This window comes from Alligator mississippiensis, chromosome 11 (genome assembly GCF_030867095.1).
Source record: "Alligator mississippiensis isolate rAllMis1 chromosome 11, rAllMis1, whole genome shotgun sequence".
NCBI classification, from domain to species: Eukaryota; Metazoa; Chordata; order Crocodylia; family Alligatoridae; genus Alligator; species Alligator mississippiensis.
In genome coordinates, this window is record NC_081834.1 from 26770813 (window position 1) to 26787675 (window position 16863).

A 16863-nucleotide genomic window follows, 5' to 3' on the forward strand; every position below is an offset into this window, starting at 1 on the left:
TCTTAAGCAAACCTCAAGGTTTGTAGCACAGTGGTCCACATAATCAAGTTAAACATATATTCTGAGTTATTTTTATTTGTCTAATGTTACCTTCTTTACAGATATTAGGGTTAAAGACTTAGCTATACCAGTAATTATATTCTAGACAAGTGGTTCTCAACCTTTTTCATACTGGGTCTCATTTGCCAACGCGCAGGCAGGCATGCGCATACACACGCACACACCCCACCCCCGCCAGCCCTCTGGACAGTTCCCTGGACCTCCATCCCCCACTCCCCATACTTACCTGCTCTCACGACCCAACCTCGCTCTATGCTGGCCATGTGCATCTGTGCAGGCAGACTCACGTACACCTGCTGCCTCCAGTTGTCCCAAGCATCCACTTGCAGGCTGGAATGCTGCCAGCCTGCAAGGGGAAACCTGTGCTTTCATGGGTTTTTCTGGGCACCTGCTTGCAACCCTTTCAAATATTCTTGTGACCCACTTTTGGGTTGTGACCCATCAGTTGAGCCAACACTGTTCTAGAGTCCTCACACAATTTATATATGATACCCAGAGGTACCATATGTATTTATATTCCTACATAAGCCAGTAGGGGCCCCCATTCACCTAAATAAATATACAAAGAAGCTTAGTCTTAAAAATTACCAGGGAAAAATTTTATTTTTGAGCAATGCATAGGTTGTGATAATTGTGAATGAAGTGTCCTCATTTCCTTTCTGTGCATGGGTATTGTCCTTTGATGAGAAAAAAGCACCTACTTCCTTTGCATGTTCCAAGTCTGCTGTAGGCCAACTGTAACAACAAAGTCAGTTTTTCAGATTCAATCATTAGTTTTAGTGCAGAAGGTTCACCCCTTTATGTGCTCCTCAGGTTAGATTGTTGTAATTATTTTGCTTTCATCATAAGAAATTGCATCCTATGTTAAGTGTCTATTGAACACTTGTATACGATACACTGAATTTCCAGCAATGACTCAGGAAGAGAGCTAAACATTTCTGATTACTTCACAGAGGTTTACACCATCACTGGGCCCATTCTTATCATTTATATGTATTTATTGGGAGGCCATTTGTGTGCATATGTTCAATACATGTGAAATCTAGTGCTGTTATAAGCGTGGAGAAAACTAAGAATCTGATTCTGAACCCACAGCTGTATTACACTGATGCCATTCCGTTAGTGTCATCTAGAGTTAATCTCTCCTTTGTTAGATTGGAAACAGATATCACCTTTGAGCTACCACAACTTTTTTTATGATGGCAATAAGGCCAATAAACATATCCATGCCCCTTGTTGCACCACAAATGCCCAAACTTAGTGACTGCAACATAGATAGTATGCATTTGTGCTGCTATTTTGCAGTGGGCAGGTTTGCTTTAAGGCAGGAGAATGTGGGCAGCCTGCAGCTGCCCATGCTCTCCAGTAGGGCTGTACGAAGCTTCGGTCTGTGATTCGATTCAGCCCGATTTGGTGGCCGAATCTCTGAATCCAAATCTCTCTGAATCAATTTGGAACCCTCCGAATTGATTTGGACAGATTCAGCCATTCGGACACACAGACAGCTTTAAATGATTTTTCTACATACCTCTAGGTAGCAGGGGCTCTGCATGCTGTGGTGCTGGGGTAGATGCAGCGTCCCACAGAAGCGTGAGGGCTCCCCAGCATGCTCAGCAGCAGACCTGGAAGTGGACCAGAAGCATTTCCAGTCCACTTCCTGGTCCACCGGGGAGCATGCTGAGCTGCCCCCCCCCCCCCCCACCCTGGCTTGGCAACTGGTGCCTCCTGAGTCTGGGGGGTGCACCCAGGGTCCCCCTGTGGCCAATTGCTGGGCTGGAGGGGTGTGGGGGGGTGGGCCCCTAGCGCGCTCCCTGGCAGACCCGGAAGTGGATCAGAAGTGCTTCCGGTCCACTTCTGGTTTCACTGCTCAGCATGCCAGAGAGCCCCCCCCCCTGCCCCACTCCTGTGGGACGCTGCATCTGCCCCAGCACCGCAGTGATCACAGCCGTGCTGGTACCTCAAGGTATGTAGAAAAAACTTTTAAAGCTGTGTCTGTGCCCAAATCGCTGATTTGCCGAATCAGCATTGAATCATTAGATTCAGATTTGGCGGAATCGAATCAGGAACAGTGATTTGAATCAATGGATCGAATCGCTGTCCCCAATTTAAGCCGAATCCAGACCAAATAGAATAGGGCCCGTTTTGCACAGTCCTACTCTCCAGCTGCCTCAGACAGGTGTTCCCAGAGCTTCAGGGGCCTGATCCTGCCTGCCCAAACCAGGCAGGACAATGCATGACATCTGCTTGTCCCAGTGAAAAGATTAGCTGTGCTGGGAAACATAAGTTTCATTTGGAAATGTCTGTTTATACCCTTACTGTCTTTGGCAAGCAGCAGTTTAGTAGGTGCTTTAGGGAAATGAACACTATGTCCAGTGCAGGGTTGCAGCCATAGACACTAACTTTTATTTTTGCTGGGGGGAGGAGGGGTGTTGCACCTAAAATGATGGACATGTGGACAGTTTTATGAATTTCAGGTGACAGCCCTCTTCCCAAGCGGGGCCAGGGCCCTTGGGAGCCTCACATACTTGGCATCCATGGCTGCATCCCATGGTGTGGATGTTTGGTTCCTTGGGGACAATTAGCAGTGGTGCACCTTGCACTGCTGCTACGTGTCCCTGGGGAATGCCTGTGCCATGAATGCTTTGGCATGCGGCAAGTTGGTAGGGGAGGCTGGGACCAGCATTGGGCTGGCACCAGCAGCTTTACCTGAGGACCTGGGGACCTGTTGTGTGGAGTCTGGCTGGCAGCCACAGCATGGCTCTGGGCAGCCCAGCATTGCTTTTGAGCGGTGTGTGCTGCCCCACTGTTTTTCTCAGTAGGTTTTTTGACCCCTGGATATTGCAGCACAGAGAAGAACTGAATGTGTGGTATGTGGCACCACAGATGTGTCTGCAGTGCCACATACCGTATGGCCACACTTGTCTGGATGCAGCCCATGGTTGGAACACATGCTTCTATGATTGTTGTAGCAGCTCTAAGTTACAGCAGTCATCTTGCCCAACTAAATAATGCTAGCAGTTATTTTGTTCCACAACCAGTTCAAATCCACTGGTAGATTTGGACTGGTAGAGCCCTTAGCTTGGGCTGGACTTAATACTTTTTTGTATACATTCTCACCCCTGGTTTGTACCCTGTAAATAAGATTTAAAAATTCCTCAGGTTTGTTCTAACTAGAAAAAACATTAATGTATTCTTTTTTGATGTTTAAAAATGATTCTTAGAATCATTAAATGTCCAAATGTTTTGATTTGAACACTTGTAAAATGTTAGACATGTGAAACTCAAAAATACCTCTCCTGAGTTTTCTAAAAAATGTTCAGAGTAAATTTTTTCCTCTGGCAAAATTATCAGAAATAATTGTAGGCCACAAAGAGGCTTTGGAGGCAACAACAGTCAGCTTAAATTGAAATGTTGAAAGTAAGAACAGTTGAAAATCTGATCTAGATGGGATGGGGGGACTAGAGATTCAAAGATTTAATTCCTCAAAATTTAAAAATAATTTTCTGTTTTGGCCCATATTAAATGCAATGATTATTTTCAGTTTTCAAAACAGAATAATATACTTCAATCTATTAAAAAGAGTTAAATTTTCAGTTAAACCTTTGCAGCTTACATTTTAAGGAGGTAAGTCTGAAGCAATGTCTATAATTGTTATGGGTTTCCTTTTTTTCCCCCCACTGTGAAAGTCATTAGTACATTATATCTTGATAAAAGGAATCCATGGAAGAAAATATAAATAAAGCATTAATTCAGTTTAATAAAGTCTTTGAATTCATAATGGTTAGTCAAATAGTGAAAGGTAAATTTGTATTAGGAGCTAAGTATCTCATGAAACCTAATTCAGGCTATAGAAGTCCCACTTTTCAGGCCAGTCTTAGTGTGTCCAGTAGACACAAGTTTTGTAGAACTCAGTTTGGAGAATGCTGAACAGTATGAGGTCTGTTAGAGCACCTAACAGCTAGCATTAATCTGCAGCACAAGCAGCCAAGCCATGATTGTTTGTGCTGCTTTGTTGCTCACTCCATTTTGTATTGTATTTCACAAATGCCTGCTAATAAACTGTGTAGTGTGAAAGACATTAATCCTGGTGACAAGTCAGGTGTTTTTTGTCTTCTTTTTTCATTTTTTGGGGGTTTTTTTACAAATCAATGCCTCCGTGTAAAAGGAAAGAAGAGGAAAATAGGAGTGTGTGTGGAAAGGAAAGTGGTAGCTTTCATTGAGAGGCCAACTTTCATGCTATATGCAGAACTGAAAATTTATTTTTACCATAAGACAATCTTGTCACTGTATCTTTATTCACTCCTTTGATTCCCAGCTGGACAGTTGTCTTTTATATTATAGCTGGACCTGGGACCTTACTGGAATATTTGTTTTTCTTGGTAGCAGTGTTAAACCAAGTACTTCTATGTTGCTAGGTGAACAAAGCTGGTTGGGAACTTGTTTATTAAATTAGTTGAAGCTAAATTTTTTTGTGAGAATGCATAGATTAGGATGAAACTTTTGTCACAACAGACTTCCCAGGTACAGAATGGAATTTCTCATTAAAATGTAGCTAAGAACCTGCTTCTACTTCTTGGTGAGTGCCCTAGCCATTAGGCTATTCTGGTCTCCCCTTGACTTCAGGTTTGTCCCAAGCAGGAACAGGAAAAAGTTTTAAAACTTGAAATTTTTCTTTGTACTAGAAAACTGTTCCTCTCACACTACCCCTGAATAGTCCAGACAACAACAGTATGAAGTGTTTTCCAGCAGCTATATGCATAACAGATAAGACACCATCAAAAGAATACATAATTATAGACTGTACTTTGTGGCCAGCATGACTCCTGAGTGCTTTATAATTATGCTGGGTCTTTTGAATCTTTTGAGGAATGTTTTGTTAATTTATAAAATGTGTACATACCTCCCTCTGCATTTGTCTACAGGGTACAACTTAGCTGAAGTAATGAAAGTTGTATAGCCATGTAATCACAGCACATAGCATAGGGACTGCAGTGTGCTGTGTAGACATGCCCACAATTTTGTACTATGTTTCACTAGTATGCAGCCAAAATGAGAAAAAATTGAACACAGGAACAAGCATTTATTAGACAATTGGACTTGGAACAAGCACTTATTAGAAATGTATTGTTTCAAATTGTGGACATTCTAGGTTTCAATAGTTCCACCTTTGACTGTTCCTTCAATGATGTTTTGAAGGGATGTGTATTAGCTTTCTAGTGCTTGTTACCAGTTCAAGAAGCAAGTCTTACACATGTATTATTACACAAGAATATATTGAAGAAAACAGTGAATGTTTCTATATTTCAGTTGTAATAAAAGGTACTATACCATGATATCTGTGGGTTCAAATCCCATCTTTGCCACATACTTCTTATATGACTTGGACAGTTCATTTAGTCACTGTGTGTCTCAGTTCCCCATCTGTAAAAGGGGATAATATTTCCCTAAATTATACAGGTACTTTGGAGGAAAATATGAAGTTCAGGGAGGTAAGGAGACACTAAACTAATGGGGGTAGTTGAGAAGGCTCTGTCACAGGATGACAGATCCTAGGGGCTAGAAACCCTGGCTCCAGGGTTTGAGGGGCATTGGAAGGATGCAAAATGTCCTGACAAATGGATGGTAAGGACAGGAACTGGAATAAACTTACATGATACAGGTGTGGCAACAGAGGCTGCAGAGCAGTGAGTGGTGCTGTCAGCATGATTTTTAAGCATGCTGTCAGTGAAGCTGGAGGGGCGCAGGAGTGTGACATCAGATGCCCACACCAGGGACCACCTACAAGAACTGATGCAGAGCAGCGTGAGAGGGGAGAGGAGAAGCAGTGCAGCTACTACATACTCCAGGTTGGCTCTTCTGGCAGAGTGCTGCACCAGTTCCACAGATGGGATCCCTGGAGAAGTATCTCCTGTGTGCTTTTCCAGGAGTGCCAGCAACTCCTGGAAAAAAGAAGGACCCAGGACCTCAAGACCCAGCACCCAGAGGGGCATGTGAGTGAGCCTGAATACTATAGCCTCCCTTTTATTGTTTTGTTTCTGCTTTTGTTTTGTTGCTTTGTCTGGGTCCTCATCCTTTCCATTAGGGCACAGCTGGGCTGAGAGGACCCGATAGCCCATCAAGGACCCAGGGTGATCCCAGGAACTGGGCAAGAGCTGTTCTTACCTTGATGACTAACCCTTAATGAATTAATGAGTTTCGTGAAGTAATTCTGAGTCCTGGGTTCTGATGGACTGTGATATAAGGACTGTGAAGACCTTAACTGGGACTTAAATTTCTGTTTGTTTTCTTATGATTGGACTGTTTGATGAGGTTACCTATGCTGACTCTCAGTAGCACTAGGACTGATCAATTGCGACATACCAGCCCCCTCATTTAAAAGTATCTGTCCAGGTAGAAGATTATCTGGCTTGGCTGGCTGCATAGATCCCAAACAGTTAGCACCAAACCGCAAACTAACTACAGGTTGGCATATGGATGGGATGTAGGAGAGGAGGAGCCCCAAGAAGCATCTGTATCAAGCACACCTGAGGGTGGTCCATGACACATGAAGAACTTCCCTTATTTAATTTTAAAAAACAAGATGTGGCAGGTGAGCAGGAGTAGACCTCCCAAGGGAAACGCACTCAGAGAACCAGACAGTCAAAACCAGTAAGCACCCAAACTTAGGTAACATGGTCCTAAGTGCCCCAAGAGCTGCTGATCTGGCATAAGTGGTTACAGGCTCTATAAGCATCTACATTACATGGGTGCAAGAAGGATCATGCCATATAGCTATATGAATAATGGCAGTCCTTTTGAAAAGCAAGATTTTGTTTGTAAAAACGGTAAAAATTATAAGATCAAACAAAGCAGCTGAGGAATAATTGTTGAATTCAAAAGACTATCTTCTACAAAGATCTAGGCTTCAAGAGTGGGCTGCACTCCTCCTCGTTTATACCACTGACACTCCGCAGAACAGGAAAGTACATGGATTTCCTATCTTCTGGAAGCTTTTGATTTTGAGTCATGTTCGGAAGTGGTGTATTTTGGTGGGAAGAGAGGCATGTCTATAGAGTGATTCTAGGCTGTTGCCTGGTCTTTGGGGATGATATAGCTTGTCTATAAAAAGAGCAGCCCCTGGTACTGCTTTGTAGGCTATAGGGGTTGAAATTGTTCCCAGCAATCCAGAATTCTGGGGGTCATTTTGTACCTACTCCCTCCTCTGGCTGCATCTCCTTGCCATCTCATTTCATAGATTTCATAGACATTAGGGCTGGAAGGGACCTCTCAAGATCATCGAGTCCAGCCCCCTGCCCCAGGGGCAGGAAGTCAGCTGGGGTCAAAGGGTCCCAGCAAAACAAATGTCCAAATGTCTCTCAAGGGAGTCCAGAGTAGGCATTTGCACTACCTCTGGCGGCAGTCTGTTCCGGGCCTTGGGGGCTCGCACAGTAAAGAAGTTCTTCCTTATGTCCAGCCTGAAATGGTCTTGGAGAATTTGTGACCATTTGACTTTGTCTTCTCTTGGGGCGCTTTGATGAACAGGTGTTCCCCCAGATCCTGATGTACACTCCTATTTCATTTTGCTTTTATGCTTTTTCTATGCTTTGAACAGGGTTTAAATTGACAATCAACAAAAATCAACCAAGCAGGAAACTAAAAATTAGTTGTTAAAAAATACTCATCTCAATATTTTTATTTAAGAAAAAACTGGTCCTGTTGCCAAGACTATGCACCAAAAAGCCAAAAAGCCATAGTATGAAATTTATGGCTGCTCTTCCACCCACATAAAAACAAATTTATTCTGTTGTTAAGTAAGGGACCTTTAGAGGGAAAACACATTTAACAGAATATATTGCTCTATGAGCTGTATTAATCAATTACCAATTGCCACACAAATATTTTCAACGATTTCCTACTTTAGGAGATTATTGCTGGGTGTCTAGAAATGCCACCCTAGTTTGTTGTGTGGGTTTACCTTGACTGCATCAATGGTTATAATTGCATGTTATTTCACTGTTATATTTATGCTTTCTACTGCTTAACAACACCCATAGTCCCTTTGTGAGAAGCCATCGCTACTTGTATCTGCACTGAGGATATAGACTTGTTAGTCTTGCCATTCCTTCAGGTTTTCTCTTGCACTACAAAGCCTTCTATCTAAACACTACCGAAATTCAGTTCTTTTAAAATCTTCTCCAGCATTTTAATATTCTAAAGTACTTTGGATTCCCATTGGCTTTGCTTATTTTTGTTTGCAATACAAAACCTATAAACTTCATGCAATGCTCCAGAAATGGCATTATCGATACTCTGGTGAAAGAAGGGCCAAAACACCTAATTTATTCATCCTACTTGACACAAGCAATTTTTGTAGAGCACTACAAGCTCCCACTCATCTAACATCCTTAAACTCTAGTTACAGGATAGTTTTGTAATTGCCACTTTCTGGTTTTATACTTTCATATTTAGGAAATTCTTCCTTCCCCAGTGGAATATCTAGTTTTTCTCTACTAACCTTAAACTCTTAACTATCTGAGGCCTACTACAGCCCATTGCCTTTAAGTAAATGGTTCAGGAAAGTAACACAGGGGTGTCAAAATATGGCCTGTGGGCCTGATCAGGCATGTGAAGCCCTGGGATCTGGCCTGTGGATCTTGGACTGACCCTGCAAGCCACATGCAGCATGCGTGGGCCCCAGCCCCCTGAGCTGCATGTAGTGCCTGTACCAGACTGGCCCTGCACTCTAGCTCTGGGGCTGGATTGGCCCCGCAGACTATCCCTGCATGCTGGAGCTGGCACACAGGGCCCGTCCCATGGGAGTGGTGCATGCAGTGCATGTCCTGTGCCAGCCCTGCGTGCTGCGTGCAGCGCAAGTATCAGACCAGGGCTGGCATGTACTGCAGTGTCTGGGGCTGGACCCTGGCGTGTACATTGTGTGTGGCACAGGGGGGGCTGGTTCAGGGTCCACACTGCATGACAAGCCCTATGTATGTACTGGCTCCAGGGCACGGGGCTGGATGAGTCTGACACCCTGGAGCTAACAGAACTGTGGTGTCAGGCTGAGAGGCTGTTATTTTAGGAAAGCGATACTCGTTTTGCATGAATTGGCTGAATCAGGTTTCGGAGGGTTCAAAAGTTAACTGAGGACCTGATTTCTTCTGAAACTGCGCGTCCTGGCCGCAGCTGTATTCGGCTGGCCTGCGCCCGGCCCCTGGCTCCTGAAGCAGGGCGGCCAGAGCCGGTCCTCTCTCCCGCTCCCTGGAGCCAGGTAGGAAGGGCCCCGGGCGGTTCTCAGCCAGCCCGGCGGCCCGAGCCCGTCTGGGGGCTGCCCACGGGCGCGCCCCGCCTGCCGGGCCCGGGGCTGCGCTCCTGCGGCCAGCGAGGGGCTGACGCCGCTTGCCCGTCTCTCTCCGGACAGTCTCGGTGCCACGAGCCCCAGTCGGGCGCGGGGGCGGCGCGGGCCTCGGGAGCCCCCGGGCCGGGCAGTGGAGCGGGCGGCGCCGGGGAGCCCCACGCCCCGCGCCCGACTCCTCCCTGCCCCGGCCCGGGGGTGGTGCTCGGCGCTCCCTCCCCCGCCGGAGGAGGCGCCCGGCGCTCCGCCGTCCTGCCCGGCCCGGCCCGGGGCTGCAGCGCGGCTGGAGGCGGCGGTGGGCGGTGAGTGCCGGCCGGGGCGCGCGGGGGCTGCCCGCCCACGGGACGGGACGGGCCGGGCTCCGCGGCCGCGCGGCGGTGCTGGGGCGGCCACTTGGCTGGGAGTGCCCAGGACGGCAGGGCAGGTGCGTGCTGGCTGGGGCAGGCGTGTGCAGAGCCAGGTGCTGCGGGTCGCCCTGGGGGAGGGCACCGCTGTCATGGCCATTGCGCCTAGGCACGGAGGACGGAGTGCAGGAGCTGCAGCCTTGGCTGCTGCTGGGCTGTGGTACTCGGTGACCTGTTGCAGGGTTACTGGCACCTTCCTTCCAGGCTGGTGTGTCCCGCACACTGCTCGCAAAGGCGAAGGGCACAGCCCCTCCCCGAGGAAGCAGCGCGCCCCCAAACATCCCCGATTGCTGAGAGAAGGTAGGCGCTACTTTTGCAGGGGGCTGTGGGAGGCTCGTCCTGTTCACTTTGTGGGGCTAGGCCTGTCAGTCCAGCCCCACACTAGTTCCTGCAGCTTTGTTGCTTTGTCCTGCTTGGAGCAAGTCTACCCGGTGCAGGTGTTAAACCGCTGGCTGCTGTCACGCTTCGGGTACAAGAGATTGTCAACTTTTCCGGCCAAGCGCTGACGCTGGTGTTTGTATAGCACTGAGCACAAAGGGGCCCTGGCACTATGAAAGTTAAATAAGCATCGCAAGCTGCTGTCATTAGTGGAGAACAGAGTGAGGGATGGAGAGGGAAGGAAGCAGGAGTTCTGAGTGGAAAAGAAATCAGGGGAAACAAGGCCTTAGTTTGCTAGTTCCTTAGTCTTGTCGAGTCCTCTGAGCGGGCCCTGGCTCTTCATACTTCCATGTGCAGGGCCTAGCTGACCGAACACTTATAACAGATTTGTAACACCGTGTCTGAGGGTGGGCCCTAGGCTTACAGTTCATGTGAATTTGTGTGCTCTGGTCCTGGGAATACAAGTAGTACCTCGGGCCAGGCGCGCGTTTGGTGGTGGGAGGTCCGTGCTATATTGTCTGTGGTCCAGGGTTAGTGGTGGCAAAGGCTTGGACCCTCCACATATTGACACTTTGGTGATGGGGGAATGTGTCAACTTGTAGACCTACATTCCCCAGCAGATTCTTGGGATTCCTGAAGTGGGGGCCCTCTGACTTCTTCCTCTCCCTTTTATTTTATGAATTAGCTTATTTTTGCAAAGGGGAGTGTCTGCTTTGTGTGTATTCACTTACAAGGCTTGGAAGACAATTCACCCATTCAGTCCTCTTCACCAATACTTTGCAAATGATATGATGAATGCTCCTCTATTGATGACAGCTTTATAGAGAGATCAGTGCTGCAATAAAACCTCTTTTGCGGAATTTAGTTTGTATCTACCTTTGGCTAAAAAACAACTTGTCACAGCTTTCACTTTTTACTCTGTTTCCTTCAATATGCGCTAGGTTTTTTTTGTTTTATTCTCATTTTTGTGGATGGTAGAGCCATGTATAATTGCCATCAATGAGGTATCTGCAGTATGCTTGACTTGCACAAAAATAAGATATTATGCCTGTCCTGAGGATAAGACATAATATACGTGGATCCTGTAGGTGCATCATATGAGCCCTTAGGACTCTTGGTGGATCTAAGGGTAATTCTGCATGGGTGAGTAGACTGCATTGGTATCTAAATTGTGTTCTGACATATCAATTCAATCCCATGTGGCAGCTATACCATAATGTTTTTAGCAGGAGCTTTATATCTTTATTTTTATAAAAGTAATTGAAATGGCAAAAACCAAAATAGCATATAAATTTTGGGTACAACTTGACTTTGACTTTTACATGCAGAGTTGATGGAAGTTGAACTGATTTGTAGAAAATAATAATTTAGAAATCCCCTTTTTATCAATTTGTCACTGAATTGTCTCATGCTAATCCCTGAGTAAATTCCCAAATTCAAAGAGTATGTGCCAAGCCAGATGTGCTGATTTGTTGACATAAAAGTATGTGAGGTCACTATTTAGATTTTGTGTTTAGTGTACAAGGTTGTACTTGGACTGTGTCTTGCTTTTGAGTTTCTGTTATAGATAGAAGTGGAATCTTTAGAGCATTTGTGCACATTGATAGTGTTATAGACAACATGAAGGTGCCAATAGATGGCCAAGTGTTTCCATTTAACTACTTATTTCCACTCTTACAAACTTCCAGGTGAACATGGTGTGTCATATGCAAATTACCTACCATTACATTTAGTTTTTGTGCACTAATTTAGGCAGGACACAATTTTTAACAGTTTATTGTTCTTATTTATACTCTTGTTGAAAGCTTAATGGAATAACTATTTTAAGGAGTGATATAAAGCTAATTTGACTGACTCCTGAGGGTGTATCTGCAGGAGTGTGTTCTTGTCTCAGATTAACACTTCAAAGGAGAGAAGGTAATTTTGACCTTTTTATAATGTTAGCAGTTCAAACGGAAACCTATAGGAGAACTTGGGCTAGAACTCAAGCTGCAAACTTCAGTTAAAATTCATATTATCACAACTTCACTGCTATTTTAACCTGAGTTACAGTTTTCAGACTAGGGGGGAAGGTGCTTTTTCATGAGAAAGCAAAAGAAAGAGTATAGTCCTTTGCTGGCTATACTAGGGGAATTGCTTATGACTTACTTTTTTTAAGTCTTGGTTATTGCAGCTTTTTCCATGGGAGCAAATCTTTTATGATGTTTCATTTGTGTAATCTCATGTTTGTTTTAATCCTTTGTTTTGGCTTTTGGTTAAAAAAAAATTCTGCTGTGAGGAATACATTTGTAACTCTCAAATTATGGAAGGTGAGTATGTATCATTCTTTGGTATATATTTTTGTTCTGAAAAATACTATCTGTTGTTAAAGAATGCATATCTTCAAAAGGCATATGCAGCAGGGATATTATTTCCTGCATAGTTAAACATATAAACATTAAGCTGAACACCTTAGTGGACAAATAAAAAGTAGCATTTCAGATACTCTCAAAAATAGTATTTTAGGAGAGCTCTCCCAACCAACTTGAAAAAATACTTGTCTGCTGGTACGTATGTATAATAACCAAACAGATTCTGAATTATCTAGTGTGTTATTTATTTGAAGTAGCTTGGGGGAGTGGTATGTTTTCTGGGGTTAACATTTTTCATATTTTTTAAATCCAGATTTCTTCAGAAAGTTCTGTGCATTTATTTACTTTAAAAGTTCCTTTCTATGAAACACGCTCATGGGAACCTGAAGGACAGGGAATGTTACTTTGTCTCTAGTTCAGTGTAAACACATGTAAGGCAGTAATGAAAACTGATTATAGTAATATGATAATTAATAATAGGAGGAAAGAGTCATCATCACTAGCAAAGGCTGGACAAAATGTTTTCTATGCAAGCTTGTGATATTTCAAACAGCTTAATCTAGTTTATGGATGTGCATTGCGTTTATTTGCTTGCACAGATGTTCCTTTAGCAGAGTAGTCCTCCTTCGGGAATACAATACAGTACACATTCTCATTAGTTTAAATCGTGATCAGATAATTTATTGGTCCTGAATTAATTCCTAGCAAAGCAAAAGATAGCATCTCTGATATTTGTATCATCTATATAAAAGTTGAATTAACAATGTTTTTATATTGTATTTGTGACCAGAGTTTGAAGGTCTTAACTATGTATACTTGGAGGAAATGGCGTGTAGTAATGTAATGCAGAATTTCTCAAAATTTGTCCATAATGCACCCATTATCTTATTTTGTCAAGTCTGAAGAATTTACTTCAATAGCAGGATGGAATGTATTTTATGGGGAATAAGAAGGAAAATAATACATCGGCATTAATATCTATTCCTTCCTCTACCTTGCTTTATGTAATTGGAAGGTGGTTTTAACTGTGCTCCTTGAAAGTTAGTTTGTCTGGAGGCTGCAGTGTTATCTGGAACATGAAGGTGAACTTTGACTTGAATACTTAACTCTTTGGTCAGAAAGCAATAAATGTTTTTACAAACATCAGTAGTAAGGCAGTTATTCAGTTCAAAGAGTTAACTACATTTGAGGTTAAAATCAAAGTATGAAAGTATGTTTCTATTTGTAAACAAGTGTTCTTTGTATTTTAAGCTGGCAAAAGACATCAAGGCTAAGAACCATCAAAACAGTTTGAAATCATGTAAAATGATCTGAAAACAAGGATTTTGTAATGGAAACTGGCAAAGCTTCAATTCTCCTATCTTTACTATGCAGTGTTATAACAGCAGATGACAGGAAGATTCTTTTCCGTAGAGAGACAGAGAATAAACTCCTTTAAAATAGGTTAATTAAGATCAAATAATCTATTCTGTCAAATTTATATTCTTAGTTCTTTCCTTCCAGATTGCATTCCACTTAATTCTTTCAAGGCCCCCATGGTGAGGGAGGGAGTAGGGCAGGGGCTGGGGTGAATGGAGCCCTGGGGCTGGGGCTGGAGCTGGTTGTGAGATGGAGCCATGGGCGGGCTCGTCCAGGGGCACAGAGGGATGTAGCTCCCTGCAGCTGGATGCACTCCTGGGGGAGGCATAGGGGGGCATGTGCCCCCTGGATTTGTGCGTGAGGTGGGGGTAAGCTGCCTGCTGCGGGCTGGGGCTCTGCGCCCTGTTGCCTTTGCCCCAGAAGCTGTGCGTTAGCTGTGCCACGCATCCCCTTCTGCCCGGTGGTGGAAGGCACAATATGGCATTGTGTGGCTCCCAGGGCAAAGGCAGCAGGCACAGAGCCCCAGCCCACAGTGGACAGCCTGCCTCTGCCCTGTGCACAAATTTGGGGGGCACATGCCCTCTGATGCTTCCCCCAGGGGTGTGTATAGTGGTGGAAAGCTGTGCCCTCCCCCGTGCCCCTGGACGAGCCACTCATTACTCCATCTCATGACCTACCCAGACCCTGGGACTCCATTCACCCCAGCTCCTGCTCCACTCCCTCCCTCACTATGGGAGTCTCAATCTGCACCCCCCCCCCCCCCCCCATCCCTTCCATCTGCCCCTGCTCCTTCCCTTCCACAGACTTGCCTGCTGGGCACTGCTCTGCATGCCCCCAGGCTGTGTTCCTGTAGGGTTATCATATTTCATTTAAAAAGAGGACACCTGTGGGGGGGGGGGTAATATGATTGTGGGGTGGGGGCAGTGATATTCCCGTTCCCTACCTCTGCCCCTCACTCTGAAGCCACAGCCTCCCCAGCCCTGCTGCTGCCCCTCATTCCTGACCCACAGTACCCTGCATCCTGATAGGGCACGTGGGGACTCCCCCTCCCTGGGGTCCTAACCCCACATACCCCCACAACCCCCCCACCTTTATAAATTTCCTCCCCCACACACCCTATACTCACCCCCCAGCCATACAAAGTATCTGCATAATTTGCATAGTTTTGAGTTTTTCTGCACATAATTTTGAGTTTTTAGCTGTGCAATTAAAATCACAGTTAATTGCCACTTTTTTTTTAATCATGCAACTAATCGCCATCACATTTTTTAATTGTTTGACAGCCCTACTTGTACGACATTAATGCTGTGAATTCAATCAGAAAACAGAGTTGGGTTGTGTTTGCAAACTTTGTACACACAGCATATATTTAAGTTAAGTATTTAATAGCTTGGTAATAAAAAATGTTTTGTGTAATGCAACAAATGTGGTATCATTGTTGGAACTTTAACATTTCCACTTCCTAACTTTTTTTGTATTTTTTTTACTGTTATATATGTATGAGTTCTACATTGAAACTATTTGTGTTCATTTCCCTTTGTAGGATTAAGATTTTTATCTTGCATTGTAGTAATGAAGGTTTCTTACTCTCTTATGGAGTATTTCCTTTATGAAATCCTTGTTTGAACACACTGTAGAATTATACGGTGTTTGCAAACTGGGAACAATGCAATTAAATATAGGAGGCATATTTTATAGTACTTAGATTTTTTTCAAAGTTAAATGATGTTATTTCCTTATTAAGAGCTATTCTAAAGGTTTTGAGATGTATGCAAGTTTGTAGTAATAGTTGTGGGAGCAAGCTACTTTTTCTAATCATCCAAGTCAAACTGATTGATTGAAAATATTTTTTTTATCACAATTTCCAGGAATCCGTGCATTAAGACACTGGGGGAAAAAAGCCCCTTATCTTGGATTTGACTACAAGCATAGCAGGGGTGGGGATGTGGTAGGCAGCTGTGGCTTTAACTCCTGCTCTTTCTTGGGCTCACGGCTGCAACCACAGTCACTAACACCTGCCCTGCCCCCCCCACCAGCCTTGCTGCTTCTTTCCTCCCCTCTCCCCCGCTTACCCTCTTGCTCTGGCCCCACTCCAGCCTGGGGCGCAGAGTACATGGTTGCTCCGGCCCCCACCTGGCCATGCAGCAGCAGTGGCAGTTCGGGGGCTGGGGCCGGGGCCACCTCTGCCACAACCACTGTTGCATAGTTGGGTGGATGCTGGAGCAACCCTGTGCCCCAGGTCCTGGGCCAGAGTGGAGCCAGAGCTGGAGGGAAAATAATGGAGGGGACAGATACCAGGAGGTATGAACACAGCAAGGGGGAGGCAGATGCTAGGGGTCAAAGGCATAGGGGGGCAACAGGCAGAGAGGGTAGACACAGGAGTGTGCAGGCACGTGGGGGACAGGCAGGAGTGGGGGGGTAGGTGGTGGGGGGAATAGAGTGGCAGAAGGCAAGGGCAGATGTCAGGCTACTTGACTCCCCCACTGCCTGTCCCCCTACCAGCTGGTCTCCCATCACTGCCTGCACTGCTGCAGCGGTGAGAAGGATGAATTTAAGATGGCCCTTAGATAAGTAGGACAAATATAATAACAAATTTATAAATTATTTATGTGTAGAATCCAATTATTGGGGCATCACCTTAAATTCAAAGTAATTCTGAATTCAGGTAAATATGGTATGCGATCTATTAATATAATGTGGGTTGACTCAGTTCTGAATTTTTAGTCTTGCCATGGAGTTGAAGGTTTATTGTAAAGGATAAAAATAACATAGTATCCTGCATTCTTTTTTGATTTTTTTTTTTTTAAATAATTTGTTTATGTCTTAAAAGCTAGTCAAGAGTGGGAACTTGCTTTACTTTGTGCTGCCTTACAGTATTTCACCATTCTGCTTTCCAAATCCTTTTTTCCTAGTGATAATGACAGTAAACATAATAGCATTGTCTAGTTGAGTAAGTCTCAGTCTCTTCAGATATGTAACT

At 44.6% G+C, this 16863-nt stretch overlaps 1 protein-coding gene across 6 annotated transcripts in view; it reads left to right on the forward strand.

Annotated features, from left to right (window-relative positions):
• Positions 1-9589: 9589 nt before the first annotated feature.
• The window catches only part of CGNL1 (cingulin like 1), a 141945-nt gene continuing 134671 nt past the window's right edge, over positions 9590-16863 (forward strand). For 3 of the 6 annotated variants that reach the window (XM_059714727.1, XM_059714729.1, XM_059714730.1), the window contains exon 1: positions 9590-9693. The gene's annotated coding sequence lies outside the window, so the exon portion shown is untranslated. Of the gene's footprint in view, positions 9694-9728; positions 9816-9986; positions 10096-12045; positions 12091-16863 lie in introns of those variants that run through there. The other 3 variants (XM_019477668.2, XM_006263991.4, XM_059714728.1) reach the window with 3 other exon arrangements.